Source organism: Phaseolus vulgaris, chromosome 4 (genome assembly GCF_051622355.1).
Source record: "Phaseolus vulgaris cultivar YP4 chromosome 4, ASM5162235v1, whole genome shotgun sequence".
NCBI lineage: Eukaryota > Viridiplantae > Streptophyta > Magnoliopsida > Fabales > Fabaceae > Phaseolus > Phaseolus vulgaris.
The window spans coordinates 25,961,844-25,974,429 of NC_143501.1; positions in this window are offsets into that span (position 1 = coordinate 25,961,844).

The following is a 12,586-nucleotide window of genomic DNA, read 5'->3' on the forward strand; positions in this document are numbered from 1 at the left end:
ACACATACAAGAAGAGGGTGTGTAAATCCGAACCTGTACAGCTCGCCGTCAATAAGGGTAAACTTGTTGGAGCTCTTCTTTATCTTCCTGGCCTCTCTTGAGTCGGCTGGAAGCACGTCGTCCGCTAAATAGCGTTGGTATGGCGTTATCCACGTGTCTGGCACGTGGACAGCACAAACTTGCATCGATCTCACCTCTTCCACTGAACGCGCTCTGACCCTCGGCGTCCTCAAAGTTTCCTGCGTTAGGGACCTATGGCTTCTCGCTGTTGTTTCCGTCGATGTGCAAACATGAAGAACCTGGTGGTCTGCCACGAATGCTCGAGGCGCTTTCAAGGTTTCTTGAATGACAGTCCTCTGTCTGCCCCCCTTGCCCGAACTGGCGAGCTTGGCTAGCAAGTCAGCTCGGGCATTCTGCTCTCTTGGCACGTGCACCACTTCAAACAAAGCGAAAGATCTCCTTAGCTCTTGCACGTACTCCAGGTAGGCTGCCATCTGCGGATCCTTGGCTTGGAACTCGCCAGTTACCTGTCCAGTGACCAACAACGAATTGCTCTTGGCCATCAGCACCCTCGCCCCCATTTCCTTTGCCAACAGGATTCCGGCGATCAAAGCCTCATACTCTGCTTGATTGTTGCTTGCTTTGAAAGCAAACCTCAGTGATTGCTCTATCAACACGCCGTTGGGTCCTTCCAAAATGACCCCAGCCCCGCTGCCCAGCTGGTTGGACGACCCATCAACCGAGAGTACCCAACGAAAGTCACCCTTGGCGCTCTGTGCTATTTCGGAGCACAGCTCGACCACAAAATCAGCGAAGATTTGCCCCTTGATCGATCCTCGGGGTACATATTTGATGTCGAATTCCAACAGCTCAACCGCCCACTTCACCATCCATCCGGCCATATCTGGTTTCTTCAGAACCTTTTGGATTGGCAAATCAGTCATTACCAACACCGTAAAGCTCTGGAAGTAATGGCGCAGTCTCCTCGCCGAGAATACAACCACCAACGCTGCCTTTTCTAGGGCCTGGTACCTCACCTCTGGGCCTTGCAGCACCTTGCTAACAAAATAGATGGGCCTTTGGATCTGATCTTAACCCTGGACGAGCACTGCGCTGATTACCCTCTCAGTTATGGCAAAGTACAGCCTGAGTGGTGTTGCGGCTTGGGGCTTGCATAGAACTGGTGGGCTCGCCAAATATTCCTTGAGCTTTGCGAAGGCCTCCTCTCACTCCTTCGTCCAGACAAACCTGTTGTTCCTCTTCAAACACTGGAAGTATGGGTGGCCCTTCTCTCCGCTTGCCGATACGAATCGGGACAGGGCGGCCATCCTCCCGGTGAGTTGCTGCACCTCCTTCATAGTGGCGGGGCTCCTCATTGCCAAGATGGCGGTACACTTCTCGGGGTTAGCCTCGATTCCCCTCTCCGACAGGAGAAACCCCAGAAATATCCTTGCTTCCACACCAAAAACACACTTTTAAGGATTCAGTTTCAGCTTGTACCTGGCTATCGTGATGAACAACTCTTCCAAGTCGGCGACGTGCTTGTCTTTCTCCAGGGACGTCACGACCATGTCGTCGACGTATGCCTGTACATTCCTTCCGAGCATAGGTGCCAGCACCTTGTCCATCAGCCTTTGGTACGTGGCCCCTGCATTCTTCAACCCGAAGGGCATTACCCTGTAGCAATAGCATGACCTTTCCGTCATGAAGGCGGTCTTCTCCTCGTCCATGGGGTGCATTTTGATTTGGTTGTACCCCGAGAAGGCATCTAGAAAACTGAGCAGCTTGCACCCCGATGCACTGTCAACCAGGGCGTCTATGCCTGGCAAAGGATAAGAATCCTTTGGGCAGGCCTTGTTCAGGTCTGTGAAGTCGACACACATCCGCCATTTTCCGCTACTCTTGACCAGAACAACATTGGCGAGCCATTCTGGATATTGGATCTCCCTGATGTGGCCCGCTGCTAGGAGTTTTTGTGTCTCTTCTTTGATCGCCTGTCTCTTCTCCTCATTGAACTTTCTTCTTCTTTGGCGGATAGGCCTGACTTGGGGGTCCATTGCTAAGCGGTGGCACTAGAAATCGGGGTCGATTCCCGGCATGTCTGAAGCAGCCCACGCAAATGCATCCAAATGTCTACTTATCACCTTGGCGATTTGGTCTTGCGTCTCGCTCTCCAGGGTTCTTCCCAACTTAAACACCTTGCCGCTGATCTCCTTCTCGAGCCATTCCTCTATTGGATGAGGTTTCCTTTCGCTGGCTATCAGTGCCTTCGCGATACCGATTTCTCTGGCGGTCTCCGAGCAGTTTCTTTCTCCCTCCAAGCTCTTGGATCTCGCCTCTACATCCTCCATCGGCACATCGCCCTCGGCGACCACCTCTAACACCGTATCCGAAACTCGTCGGGATTCCTGCGCCGGCTCCGCGCCAGGGGGAGGCGTTGTGGTTACGTGGCACACAGACCTCTTGTTCTTGAGGCTGTTTTCGTAGCACTTCTTCGCCTCCTTCTGGTCAGAACAAATAGTGATGATCAGACCCTCCATAGACGACAGTTTGACCTTCATGTGCCTTGTCGAAGGCAAAACTCCTGTTCTGTTGAGCGTTGGCCTTCCCAACAGTATGTTGTATGCTGACGGGGCATTTATGACAAGATACCTGATCTTCTCCGTTCGTGAGGCCAAACCATCAGTGAAGGTCGTCCTCAACTCAATATACCCTCTCACCTCCACTTGGTCTCCGACGAAACCGTACAAGCAGCCCCCATATGGCCTCAGTTGATCGGGGGACAGTTGTAACTTTTCAAAAGTCGGCCAGAACATCACATCTGCTGAGCTTCCTTGGTCGACCAGCACCCGGTGGACAGTCCTTCCCGCCGTGACAAGCGAGATTACAATAGGGTTGTTGTCGTGAGGCACAATGTCCCTAAGGTCCCCCTTGGTGAACGTGATGTCCATGTCGGGTGAGTGATCCTAAAAAATTTCCACTAACATCACTGACCTTGCGTACCTCTTGCGTTGCGACGCAATGCACCCCCCGTCAGAGAATCCACCAGCTATGGTGTGGATTTCACCGTGAATGGGCACCTCGTGCTGCTGCCCTTCGCTGCCCGCCGGTTGGGATCCTGACGCTTGGCCCGCTTGCTTCTCCAGCAAGTAGTCCTTCAAAAAACCACATTTGACCAACTCGGCGAGCTGGTGTCCCAAAGCCAAACACGAGTTGATAGAGTGACCGAAGCTCTTGTGGAACTCGCACCATGCGTCTGGTTTTGGTCACAAAACTTTTTCCGTCGTTTTCTCAGGCACCTTGAGCCTGGCAACAATGTTTGGGATGGCGATCAAATCGGCCAACCCCATTACAAACTCGTACCTTGGGGGGCGATTAGTCTCTCTAGGCCGCCCTGGCCCCTTGTTCTTATTTTTCTTAGGGTCGTAAGGATGGCACGTCCTTTGGTCTCTCTTCCCCGCCACCGCCTCCATTACCCTCTGCGGCTGGACCCTTGCTTGGGCGCGCGGTTTAGTTGGGGCCAAGTTTCCCCTCTTCTCGGAGACTTCGCTCTTGGCGGCGATGTGAGCCACAGCACGTCGCCGGATTTCAGCAAATGTGGCGGGGTGACTCCTGATAAGCGACTCACTAAAAGGCCCAGGTAACACACCCTTTTTGAAGGCGTGCACAAACATTTCTTTGTCTTTTTCTGGCAAACGGACTATCTGAGCTCCGAATCTGTTCAGGAAATCCTTCAAGGACTCCCCTTGGTACTGCCTTGTATCAAACAGGTCGTAAGACACCAATGGTGGCGCCTTGTTCACTATATACTGCTCAACAAACATCTTGGAACACTGTTGAAACGTGGTAATGTGCCCAGTAGGTATGCTGACGAACCAGTCCAACGCTGTTCCACTCAGAGTGCTCATGAACACCTTACAGTAAACCGCGTCTGAGCCCCTCGAGAGCATCATCTGGGTATGAAACGCCGTGAGGTGGGCTTCAGGGTCCTCCACCCAGTGAACAACGCTTTCACCGCCACAATGTTTGTCGGGACCACCGAGTCCATGATCTCTTGGGAAAAAGGCATGGGAAAGCTGTGCGGTGGGGACAGGGGTGCAGATCTGTCTCCGACCACACGCTCCTCCCGCTCCTGAAGGGCTTTGCGCAGCTCTTCGTTGATCCTGTTGAGTTCTTCATTTCTAGCTTGTGAGGCTACCAGCGCCTCATGCATCCTTTCCTGTTCAGAACGCGATGCAACCACGTTCTCCTACAGCGTACTCATCATGTCCATCACTTGTGTCAAGGACACAACATCTTCGTCTGTTGATGGCGCGACTGAACTGGAGTGCGTTGTCCTCATCTTTTCTCAGCAAACTCAGCAACTCAAAGAAACTCCAAACAAACAGTGAAAACTTCCAGGAATCGCCTGCGACAACGAGCAGTCGAACAGAAAACACCAAAACCACAACAAACACGAACTATGGTTGGGAATCACCTTTTATACAGCCCCACGGTGGGCGCTAGATGATCCTGTCGGTTGACCCAGCGCAAGAGCGTTGCCTCGTCACGTTCTTCCTCACCAGCTTGACACCACGTGCCCTTCAAGTCCACAGCACGAAAAGCCTCTTCTGAGAACCTAAAAAACACAAGGTGGTGCCTCTGCGGCCGGTGGCGCTCCGACGCTCAAGTCAGTGACAAGAACACCCAAAAAACTGAGAGAAAATATGCGCTGTAGGACCGTACTAAAAGCACACAACCCTAGCAGAATCAGCCGTAATGAAAAACGTACCTCTGCAAATTCTGTTAAGTTTACCTTTATAGCTAGGTTTCACAATCTGGGCTGGGGTCGCAGGTTGCACCCAGCCCTACACGTGTCATCATCTGAGCTAGGATAACTCGAGCGTCATTTCTTTATTGCTCCCAGCCCTACACGTGTCATCACCTGGGTTGGAGTAACTGATAGCATCCAACCCTACACGTGTCGTCATCTGGGTTGGGGCAACTTGAACGTCACTTCTGGGTCTTCATCAGCTTCAATATGAGCTTGTCGGGAGATCTGGCGACGTGCTTCCTGCGGCTGTATCAAGCTACCTGATCGCCAATCGCCAAACACGTCGATGACAGGCAAACCCAGCGAGAACTGGCCATGCTCAGCGTAGAACGCCGGCTCCATGACCGGCGACTACACTCACCTCTGAACCATCCATCTCTACCTTGCTCACGGGCTTCGCTGAGCACGCCCCACATGGTCACGTGCACGACACGTCGTCACACCTGACGACCTAGTCGGTACAAAATCCTTTGAAGTTGGATATGCTTGTTGTTGTTGAGTTGTTTTAGAATAGGATCTAGGGTAGATTATCTGTGTTAATCCACTCTTGATTGAATACAAAGCTTATGCATTCTCAAACCTTTTAATTGAAAGTGTTTTTCAAACTAAGTGAAAAACAACCTGTTGTTTTGTCGAAACAACCGATTGTTTTATACTTTGGTGTTTTTAGAAAGGTTGAAAACTGTTTTTGATGGTTGACTTGCTGTCAAACCAAAACATCCGATTGATTCGAGCATTCAACAGATTGTTTGTTTTGGAACCATAACAGAAAACTGTTTTGTGCTTTGACTGAGCTTTAAATGATTTTATAACTAAATACGCTCCAGTTTTAAATGCTTTGACCAGTCTTTGAAAGCAATAAATAGTTTGTTCAGTTTATGTAACAAACAAGAACTGAGTTTTAACCAAAGAAAAACAGATTTGAGTTTTTCACTGATTTTGCTTTTGAAGAGTTGAATATTGCTTTGAGATTGCTTTGATCAAGAGAGTGTGGAATAGGATTTTCATCTTGTATTGATTTCAGATTTTTCTGTAACAAGTGTAATCCTTTTGTACGTTGAGAAAACTCTATGTGTGAAGTTGAGAAGTGTTGTGTGCTCTTGAGGTTGTCAAAGGAAGTGTGTGTCTTGAGGGGATCAAGGTCACTTCTTTGGTGGTGTTGTAAGTAATCTAGGGTTGATTGCTTAGTGGATTCCAAGTGGTTTCTAGGAAGACTGGATGTAGCTCTTGGTTTAAGAGTGAACCAGTATAAACATGTGTGTGCAATCTCTCTATCCCTTGAACTCTTTAATTTCAGTTTATACTTGTGAACTAGTATAAACAACCGCTTGTTTCTACGAAACAACCGATTGTTTTTCTGGTGTTGTGCTATATTGCTTTGTGTTTTTGGCACACTGAATTCTTAATCAAGTTTTCTCGAAGGAATTTCATTCTAGACTTAAAAGTTTGCGAAAACCCTCTTTAAACCATTCACCCCCCTCTAGTCTAAAGCCATACATTCTAACAATTGGCATCAAGAGCTTGGTACTTGAAAGATAATCAAGTTTGATCCGAAAATCTTTTTCTATGGCTGGAAAATTATATTTTGAGGAAGGTGCTTCAATCTACAAACCACCTTTATTATGTGGTTTGAATTATAAGTATTGGGAGGCTAGAATTAAAATCTTTGTTGAATCCATTGATCAAGGAATTTGGGATTCAATCGAAAATGTCCCTTTCATTCCAAAGCTTAAAAAGAATGGATCTTTTATTGCAAAACCTTGGTCCCAATGGACCATTGAAGAATGTAAGATGGTCAAGCTTGATTGTACTGCTCAAAACATAATAGCTTCTGCACTAGATACTAATGAGTTTTTCAGGATATCAAAATGCAAATCTACTAAAGAGATGTGGGACACACTCAAAGCTACTCATGGGAACATCAATGAATCAAAGGAAGTAAGGTCAAGAAGTCAAGCACGAAGGAAAAGGAGGCAAAACAGAAAAAGCCTCAACCTCTGCTTCATGGCCAAAAAGGAACATGACTCAAGTTGATGAGAATCAACTAAAGGTGGCTTTTTATAATGAAGAACAAGATCATTCGCCTTCACATTTAAAGTTTTTCTTGTTAATCTTTGCAAAAGATAAAGCCCAAGCCCAAGCCCAAGCCCAAGAAGGCCAAAGCCCACAAAAGCCCAAAGCCCACAAAAGCCCAAAGACCATCCCATGAAGGGCAAGGCCAAGTTTTAAATAAATATTGTTTAGAAAGGTGCTTAGAGGGAAACATTAGAAACCTCTATTGTTAAAGCATCTTTTAGTCTTTAGTTAAGAGTCTTAGGGGGGGTGTATTAGTAGATAGGTGTAGGAGTAAATAAGGAGGTGCCAAAGTGAGAGAAAGGATCACACCTTCCTCATGCCTTGTTTTAGGCGCAAATTCTAGAAGCTTTTTGGGAGGGAGTTTTTTTTGAATTTGTGTAGCTTACATTTCAGCACCTTAGGCTATAAATAGAGGTGCTCTCTTTGTAAAATTCAGATTGGAATTAATCTAAGAAAACTCTACTCAAATTTTGAGTGACCTTTGGAGAGCTTTTGGAGCCTTCTTCTCTAGTCTTATCTTGATGGATCAATGGAGTCCTCAAGTGGCGGCATCACTCTCATCTAGGAGCATTCCACACTTCTAGTGGCGAGATCATCCATCCTCCTTCCATCTTCATGAGCATTCTCTTCTCCTTCCTTTCTTCTTCTTCAATTGTTCATGTTGCTTTGTGTTCTTGAGTTTTTCAGTTTCGGTTTTTCTATTTTCCAGCACTTGTTCTGTTTTGTTGTTTAAATCTGTTCGGTCATTCCAGTTTTCATATCTTTGTTGATTCAATTTGACAATATTTGGTTCATCCAAATGAGTTTGGGATTTGGTGCTAGTTATTGGTGAGTTCTTGTCTTAGAACCATGATCCAACTCTAAGAAAAGTGCCTCTATATTTTCCAGCTCAAGGTGATTCCTAAAAATGTCAAGAATCTTGTTCTATGTGGCTATTGGAATCACATCACAAGTAGTGTAAGTTCTTCTAACTCCTCAAACTCTAAAATTACAGTCAATTGCTTCAAGCTTTTCAAGAAACACATGAAGAAGCTAACCGATTGACCCTCTTGAACAACCGGTTAAAGGGAATGAATAGCTAGCTTGAAAACAGAGTCAAAACACTGGAAGAGGAATTGGAAAATTCAAAAACAGATTTTGAAAACCTTGAAATAGTTTACAAAAGCTCCTCTTGCAAGTGTGATACTCTTATTTGTGAAAATTGCGAAAATCTTGAAAAGAAAGTTCATTATCTTGTTAAAATTGTGGATAAGCTTTCTAAAGGTCAATCCAACTTTGAGAATGTCTTGGCATCTCAAAACTGTGTTTTTGGAAAAGCTGGATTGAGGTTTAACCAACAGAACAAGCAAGATAGATTTTCAAAGTCATTTTTGAAACTGCCACAAAAATAACCGATTGATCTGTCGAAACAACCGGTTGTTACATGCTTCTACTGCATGAGAAGAGGCCATTATGTCAGATTCTGTAAAATCAGAAAATATGTTGAGGGGCTTTATAAAGTGGATTCCTAAGTGTAGTAAAGGTTCAAATGATAAATGTAAACCAAATGTACCCACATTCATAAGGGGACCAAATCTTTGTACTTGAAAATCTTCTTTGTAGGAAACCTTGCAGGAGAGCATGCAACAATGGTACCTGGACAGTGGGTGCTGAAAGCACATGACTGGGGACAAATCAAAGTTTCTAAGCATCTCCTTTAAGCAAGAAGGGCAGGTTTCCTATGGGGACAACAACAAGGGGAGGATTCTTGGGAGAGGATCCATAGGAGACAAAGATATCTTGGTCATTCATAATGTTCTCTATGTAGAAGGATTAAAGCACAATCTGCTGAGCATTAGTCAATTGTGAGACAAAGGATATCAGGTTATCTTCAAAACAAACTCTTGTCAAATCTGTCTTCCCAACACAAAAGAGGTAATGTTGATTGGTAAGAGAATTAAGAATGTTTATCTTCTAGATATCTCTTCTCCTTGTTCAATTGGTTGTCTTCTATCCAAGCATGATGAGTCTTGGCTTTGGCATAGAAGAATTGCTCACATTCACATGAATCACTTGAACGAGTTAATTTCTAAAGATCTTGTGATTGGGCTGCCAAAGCTCAAGTTTGAGAAGGACCATATTTGTGAAGCTTGCCAAAAGGGCAAACATGTGAAAAACTCTTGATCCGGTCGGTTACATTTTAGGGTGACGTCAGTGACCGATGTCCACGTGGGCCATACTTAGTGGGACACGTGGGCCAGGGAAGCTGATGCATCTTGAAGAGAGCGATCAGGCGGAGATCCGTGATCAGAGGGAATGCGCGATCATCGACTAGGTGAGCCACGAGGCTGATCGGTCGTTATGTCACACGCAGTTATGCTGGGAACGAGAGGGAATTCCCGGTGAGAGCGCTGCAGCCGAGCCTTGTGTGGCATGGCGTCGAGAGTCAGAGAAGCCATACGCCTTTCGGTACCGTGCACAAGGGCGGTCTGAGGAAGCTGGCGGTCGGTCAGCACCCTGTGGCCCATGGCATTCGTGGGCAGAAGGGGTGATCGTTCGCACGACAGGGAATACCTGGTATGCGCACTGGTCCAAGTCGCACCTGGTACCTACGTTGAGGTTGCCCGAGACACCCAACATATGAAACACGCTAAGTTACTTCGTACGCGGATAACTTAGGGGTGTGACAAGGTATATAAAGGGGTTCCATGCTCATTTCTAGGGACGTTTTCATACGGATAAGTGGCTAGTTTTCGCACAGAGAGAAGAGAGAGAATTCACAGTGAACACGGTCCTCACAGAGATTACAGAGTGAACTACTCTTTGGTGGTTTTGTTCGCTGACTTACAGAAGGCTGAGTTAGACGTTGCGAAGCCTTCAAAGGTCAAGACACCGGCAAGATCATTTGGCGCCCACCGTGGGGTCGTGTGAATTTGTGATCCCATCCACTATGCTGTTAGATTTCATTCGTTTTTTAGACTCTTTGTTGAAAGAATGAGGAAGACAAGGCAATCTTCACCTGCGCCATCAGCTGAGGAAGGGGCTGTAACAATGGCGCAAGAAAGGATGCAAGCGGACTTGGCTGCATCACAAGGCCGGAATGAGGATTTGAACCGGGTTAATGAGGAGCTGCGCAAGTCTTTACGGGCGAAGAGGGAGGGAATGGCGGAGGAAGGGGTGGCGCTGCCACCATCTCCCCCCAAGACCTTCCCCATGCCATTTTCGTCTGAGATCATGGGTGCAGTGGTACCACCAGGCTTGGTGGGGGTGAAGGCCTCTTTTACGGGGGTGGAGGACCCTGAGGCGCACCTGACGGCGTTTCATACCCATATGATGCTCTCTGGAGGCTCGGACGCCGTATACTGCAAACTGTTCATGAGCACCCTCAGCGGGATTGCGATGGAGTGGTTCGTAAGCTTGCCGGAGGGCCACATCACTTCGTTTCAACAATTTTCGAAGCTGTTCATGGAGCAGTATATTGTCAACCGGGCACCCCCTGTGGTGTCGTACGATCTCTTTGACGTGCGCCAGAACCAAGGTGAGTCCCTCCGGGACTACCTTTGCCGTTTTGGAGCTCAGGTGGTAAGGCTACCCAGCAAGGACGAGGACATGCTGGTACATGCGTTCAAGAAAGGGATTCTTGCGGGGCCCTTTAGTGAATCCCTGATCAGGAATCGCCCCAGCACGTTCGCGGAGGTTAGGCGTCGTGCTGTGGCACACATCGCGGCAGAAACAGCAGTTTCTGAGAAACAGGAAAGCGCGATCCCTAATAAGTCGCGCGCAGGACCCAGCAAGACTCAGCAGCCAATGAGGGTGCATGAGGCCAAGGAGGGAAAGAGGGCTCAGGGAAAACCTCGCCCTTATGAGATCCTCTGCAACTACTTTGGGCATAACGCCTCAGTAGACGTCTTCCTGCATTTCTTCGAGGCGAAGAACCCTGGGGATAGGTCTTGGGTCAGCCTGAATGGAGTTGCTGGACGAGTGATCTTGGGCCTGTACCTGCAATCGTTTAAAGATTGGAAGGGCAGGTTCTACATGATCTCTTCTACTTAGCAAAGCCCAACGCTGCTCGAGGGGTTTCCCCTTTATTGGGTTCCTGGAGTCGAGTTCAAGAAACCCCGGGGCCTTGAAGCCATGGCCCCCTACGAGGGCGAGCTGTGTAGGTTGCTCCTAGGGGCAAAGTATAACTCGGCTCTTCTCATCAAACACGAGTTTGATGTGGTGTCTCTGAAGAAGTACATAAGTAGGCTCTTCTTCTTGCACCCCTTAGAATACTTGCACACTCTCATGCATACTTGCATAACATTTTATCCACTTGCATAATTATGCCATCTAACTCTTCTTTTTACCCTTGATGTAGATATGACTTCGGGGAAAGATAGGAGGAGGGCATTGCTAGAGCTTGCCCGGACCAGGAGAGCCAAGGGGACCGGTTCTTCCTCCTCCACTACCGAGCCCATCGCAGCTCCCCCTCTCTCGGTCGCGCCAGCTGAAGGCCTCGAGCCAGAGAGGAAAAGAAGAAGGCTAGTAAAGGCCTTTCCCACCACTGTGGCGGTCGCTGCTGATCCTACCCCCTCAACCGAGGAGGAGAGTTCTGGCTCTCCTCTCATACATCGCAAGAGGAAACACCAAGAGGTTGGGGGGGCTTCTTCTCTCAGGCCTGAGGAAATTGAAGTGGTACAGATCGAGGAGGGTTCACCCCCACCTCCTCCTACTCAACCTGCCTCAGCACCAACTTTCTCTCCCTCCCCTCAGCGCCTACCATCTCCGACGCCTCAACCTTTGTCTCCAGCATCACTTCCACATCCACCCCCAGCGGGCCAAGCTATTGGTCAACTCACTCCACCTGCTGGGGGTGATTCTGCCCATTCAGGGGGTCTCTCAAGACTTCCTGCATCACCACCACCGTCAACCTCTGCTGCTATTGCTGAAGGTGGTGAGGCCAGCTCGCAGCCAAGCAGCTCTGGCGCTAACAATGAGAATTTCAGTCGGGTCATTGCCCTGGTTCGACACTTCATACGCAGCCGTGACCTTCTCGAGTGGAGTGGGCAGGAGGTGGACATACACTTGGCCAAGCAGATAGTGCTTTCCCTAGAGTTTTCCACCCAACACCGCAAGCAACTAGTCCTGGAGAAGAGGATCAATGATGAGAATCAAATAAATGAGGCTTTTATTAATGGAGGAAGAGGACATCCACCCTCACATTTGAAGTTCTTCCTTCTAGTCTTCTCAAAATTAAAAGAAGACATAAAATAAAGATGAGGCCCAAGCCCAAGCCCAAGAAGGCCAAAGCCCAAAAAGCCCAAGTCCATCCCATGAGGGGCAAGGCCAAGCTTTGAAATACTATTGTATTGTTTTAGGAGGTGTGGTTATTAAATAAAGGAGTGTGAAAATGTAAAATAAAGTCACATTACCCATGTGACTTAGGAGAGTGGTGTAGGTGTAGTTTTTGGGAGGTGTCATAGTAGAAAAAGGTCACACCTCCCATGTGACTTGTTTTTGGTGGGAATTTCAAATGAGTTTATTTGAAATTTCCCACCTATTTTTCAGCACCTTAGGCTACAAATAAAGGTGCTTCCTTTGTAAAATTCAGATTGGAATTAATCTAAGAAAACTCTACTCAAATTTTGAGTGAACTTTGGAGAGCTTTTAGCCTTCTTCTCTAGTCTTATCTTGATGGATCATTGGAGTCCTCAAGTGGCGGCATCACTCTCATCT